The 4,960-nt window shown below is 59.3% G+C and overlaps 1 protein-coding gene across 7 annotated transcripts in view; it reads left to right on the top strand.

The window, feature by feature from the left end:
* BRD1 (bromodomain containing 1) overlaps nucleotides 1-4,960 on the top strand; it is a 63,574-nt gene that overhangs the window by 46,053 nt on the left and 12,561 nt on the right. The window lies entirely within an intron of this gene.

Raw genomic sequence — 4,960 nt, 5'->3', positions numbered from 1 at the left:
CGGGCCGGGCGGGGCGCGCGCACAGCGCACGCGGTGGTCGCACGCACTCCACCCGTTCGCTCACGGTAAAGTCACCTTTCGCGTGCTGCGCTTTCTTTCTGCGGTTTGTTATGCAGAGTGTTTCAAAAGCTCCCAAGTGCCCGGTCTCACTGAGGCTGGAGCCATCGTGGAGGTGGGGCGCAGGGTCCACAGGGCTCGGCCACGTGGGTGGGGGCTAGGGGTAGGGCCTTGGAGCCAGGTGTGGGTGGCTTTGCTCTTTCGCGTTGCCTTCGCCCTGCCTTCTCCTCTGATCGCTTTCACACCGAGAGACACTGCCGCTTGAGAGTGGTCATTCGCGCGTTTCTGACAATGGTGTGATTGAGGTGCGTGGCGGCACGTGCAGACGTGGGGCTGCCACGTGAGGCCGCGTCCCCAGTCGTCTCTGCTGCACCGAGAACTGCCCTCAGGGCCCCCACCCCGCGGCCGCTCGGGCCACCCTCCCCGGGACAGCGCGTGTTCCGAGCGGGTCCTCCGAGGGGCTGGTCTGCACGCTCATGCAGCCCTCTGCACGGTCGCGTTAAAGCGCGTTGTGTTTGCTCGCTGCGTGTGGCTCTCTTGGTGCGTGTGCGATGAGGGGTATCCCCTGCTGAAAGCGCACTGGGGGCGATCACTCGATGCTGCGTGCCTCACCTCTGTCTCCTGGACCTAACGAGCCCCCGCACGGGAAGGGCAGCAGCATTCTCAGGACGTTAGCTCCAATTCTAGACCCTCAGGTGACGTTCTGTGACCCGTGAGGTGGATGGTTTCCGATAGGAAGAAACATACCCACGCATGGGCGGTGGCACTGGGGTTAAACTGCTCGCACTTTGCTCTGAGAGTGTGTTTGGAACTTGCGTAAATCGAAGTTGGGCTTGTGTTTAGTACGTTCTGCTTGTCTCCTGTCCCTCAGGGAGAGAAGTGTGCTTTCTTACTGGCTGCGCTAGTGTTGGTTGAGTTCTCCGGGCAATTTGGTGGGAGGACGTGGAGGTCTGGCCCTCTAGCCCTGTGGGATCAGGACCAAAGGGGGGCTTGGTGGTGGTGAGCCCTGGGCCTGCGCTCACGTGTTGGGGCCGGTGCTCATGTGATTCTCTCTGCATCTGGCTTGAAGCGTCCATGGAGAGAGATCAAGACCCTGTGGGGTCTTTACACTGGGTGCCTTGGAAGAAAGGCCAGGTAATCTGCTTCCAAAAAACCAGCCGTTGAAAATCCCATGGAGCACAGCTCTACTCTGACAGACGTGGGGTCGCCGTGAGTTTGGGTCGAATCCACGGCAACTGGTTTAGTTCGTTTGGAATTACATTTAATTACACTTTGGCCTTTGTCAGCCAAATACAAAATGACTGACTTGGTTTGTTAAGCTGTGGAGAAGCTGGCGGCAGTTACTGTAGTAAGTTGGGTCAGAGTGTGGACGGTCAGGTTTATTGTTTGGTGACGGTTAAATGGGAACTGCCATCCGGGCACTGGCCGATGAGTGCCTCTGGCTGTGACGTCCTCGCGGGAGAGCACCCAGTGAGATTCTGAGCCATTTTCTCCCCGTCACGCTGTTACCACACGGCTCTCCGGACCAGCTGCTCCAGCCATGTGGGGGTGGTCTTGCCACGCTGGGGTGGTCTAGCCACGTGGGGGTGGTCTCGCGGCCGAGTGTGCTCCAGCACCTTCCACTGGTGCCCCTGCCCAGCTCGCAGCCGGTGGCACCTGGCCACGGCGGCCCGATTGACCAGCCTGGTGACTGTTGCTTTCGGGCGTCTTGGAATTGCTCATCGTCGCCCCTCGTAGATAACACCGTGCCCTCCCTGGTTCCATCTCCTGTGTTTGGAGTGCGTCGTGCGTCGTGCGTTGTCCATGACGGTGAGTGTAAACATGACGCAGACCTCGAGTGACCGTGCTGGCCGTGAGCGTTCTGGAGGACGTGTGCCCGGTCCTGACTGAACGCAGGTCTCTGCTTTCTTGTTCCAGAGTGGCAGTAGATTCAGTGGACGCACAAGGAGGCCCTAAGCACTCCCGCGAGTGAGTGAGTGTTGGTGGTGTGGCCTAGACCAGCTGCCCCAAGTGGGCCTGCCGACATCTGCTTGCAGCGACCCCTTGCCCGGGTCTGCCTGGTGCACGCACCCCTTACCTCGTACCCCTGATCGCCTGGGACCTTTTGCGCCAGTCGCAGCTTCTGCAGTCGAGGACCTTCTGACTCCCTGGATTCACCAGTGGCTCTGGGCTTGAGGGGCGTGCTTCTTCTACCACTCGGCTGGATTCCCGAGGGAGAAGAAAAGGAGCCCTTCCTTCTGAGATGGCTCCTCCTGGCACCTCTGCCTGCTCTGTGCGTGACAAAGGCGGAGGCCCGGCGCAGGGAGGCGCCACGAAGCCGGGAGGATTCGAGCCCTGTGAGCCACACTGTGCGGATGCCGCACTCTCAGCCTCCACTGGGTGCTCACAACCTCATCTTCCCGTGATGACTAATTTATTTCATCGACAGACAGCCTACCAGTAATTCCACTTGTCTCCTTTGAGATTCCTCTTATGTGCACGAGGTGCTGATGGTTGGAGGGTGAGCGAGAGAGAAGTTAGTGAGTGAGCTGTGTCTGCGGAGGCCCGTGGAAGGCGCTGTCTGCGGGTCCTCGTGGTCAGACTATGGGACCTTTTGCTGCCGTCCAGGTTTCATTCTAACTACTGATCTGCTGGGTAGTTAACGCTTTGGATCTTAATTATTTTCTCTTATCCCAACCAGAGCTGGAGCTCTGTCAGCCGATCGCTGGAATGCAGAGATAGATGCCTTTACCTGTCAGTGTATTTGTGTGGGTCATTTTGAAGCCGTCAGAGCAGCATCTTCTGAGCACAGTCGCCGTCCCGGTGGAGGCTGCCGGCACTGCCCAGCCGTCTTGCTGTGCGGTGGCTCGGGGAAATGGCACCCCGTGCCCTCCAACTCCCTTCATGTTGATGGTCCTGAGTGAGCAAAGGAAATGCTCCGTTCACGTGTTATTCAGGAACGCTGTAGAGCTTGCTGCATCCATAGACAGCTTAACTGGACAGATTCCAGAACCTGCTGCCAGCGTGCTGACCTGTTGTGGCCATGCTCTAAGCTGGGGCCGCGCCTGTGCAGGAGAAGGGAGCCTGTGGCCCACAGCACCCGTCGGGAACCTGGCACACGGGGTGCTTCCCGTGCAGCGTCCAGCCTTTCCGTTTCAGTTTTCCATGGGGTTCCCTTCTCTCTTTACTCCCTTCTCTTTGGTTCCATCCAGTACTCCCCAGGGCATTGTTGAGCAGCACTCACTGTCTTCCAGTGGTGCTCTGGCAAACTGACAAGTCACAGAAGAGGGACCCAGGCATCCCGCTCAGCAGTGATGCTCTTGCGCCTTGGCCCCTCTTCAGCACCATTCTCCGCAGGGACGGCTGGTTGCTGAGATCTCAGTCGCTGTGTTTTTGTCGTCGCTGAGGTTGAGAAACACAAAAATGCATTCCTGTTGCCAATGGCAACATTTAAAGTATAAACAGAACATAATGACCACCTGGAAATGATGCATGCTTGCTCTGCACCTGCCAGGTGGCACCCACACCACGATACCCACGTGGTGGCGTCCCTAACTCTCAGAACTGCACCGTCCCTGGCTGTCCCGGCCTGCCCACTGAGCACGCGTGTACCTGCTGCTGTGTCTGGATGCATCCTGGAGGTGCCTGCACCATGTTCCAGCTGCCGTGGCTCCTGTGGCCCCATCAGTGACCCGGTCTCCTGTGCGGTTCTGGTCACCGAGCTGTTGCTGGGACACCGGGTGGGAGCCCTGCCGTCAGAAGCGACAGGTTGTCTGTTTAAAGGACCAGTGAATGTGGCCGTGTGGAGAGTGAGCTGATGGAGCTGTGGGAACGCAGGCGCCAATCCTGGGGGAGGCAGCCCCCAGTTTCCCAACATGGCGTGTGTGCACATAGCCCCAGGCAGGGTGGGCGTGACCCGGCCCGCCGCACGGCCGCAGCGACAGTCGTCATCTGTGCCCGGTCCTGCCTGTGGCAGCGCCGAAGGCCACCACGGGGCCCGGTGAGTGCGGCATGCGGATCACGGTGATTCTGAGGCTTGGGAAGCTTTCTCCAAAAGACTGGATGTCTCGGGAGGCCCTGGGGACTCCCCACACGCCAGGTGCCGTGGATGACCCTGAAGAAGGAGGGGGAGACTTCCCACGGCCCGAGTGCTGTGGACGGTCCTGAACAGCTGGAGGGAGGTGGGGATCCACAGATTTGATTCTTGACAGTAGAGTTGGGTGCCCATCCTGTGTGGTGGGACAGGACTCAGGTACCCAGTGCCCCACTGTCCCCTGGAAGCCCCTGAGGTCTCTGCTCTGCCTAGACTGGGGAGACGCTGGGACAGACTCCAGCCACATGCCACTGGCATCCTCTGCCCTGTAGAGTTAGTGTGCCCGGGCTGCCTGTGGCCGTGGCTCTGTCCAGCAGCTCACCAAGCAACCAGCTGGAGCTGCCTCCCACCGGACTCCCTGGCAGAGGCCCTGTGACTTCACTGCTTTTGCCAGCCTCTCTAGCCACTTGGCTTTGGCCAGGTTCAGGCTCTACCCCCAGCGGGGCTTGATGCCTGATTGATGTCATAAAATCTGGTGAAACATGAGAGATTTCGTGCATAGGTAACTCGTCACCTGGACTACAGTATCTCCTCTAATGTAGCTCTCAGAAGCCAGGGTCAGGAGCGTCCTTGTATCTCTCAAGATCAAGGGTCAGGAGCGTTCTTGTATGTCTCAGGATCGCAGATCAGGAGCCTGTTCTTGTACTTCTGAAGATAGAGGTCAGGCGTGTCCCTGTATCTCTCGGGGTCGCGGGTCAGGAGCGTCCTCGCGCCTCTCGGGGTTGCGGGTCAGGAGCATGCCCTCGTGCCTCTCGGGATCGCGGGTCAGGAGCGTGTCCTCGTGCCTCTCGGGGTCGCGGGTCAGGAGCGTGTCCTCGTGCCTCTCGGGGT

This window comes from Trichechus manatus, unplaced genomic scaffold (assembly GCF_000243295.1).
Source record: "Trichechus manatus latirostris isolate Lorelei unplaced genomic scaffold, TriManLat1.0 scaffold00069, whole genome shotgun sequence".
Classification (NCBI taxonomy): Eukaryota; Metazoa; Chordata; class Mammalia; order Sirenia; family Trichechidae; genus Trichechus; species Trichechus manatus.
This window is presented reverse-complemented; position numbering and strand designations above follow the sequence as displayed.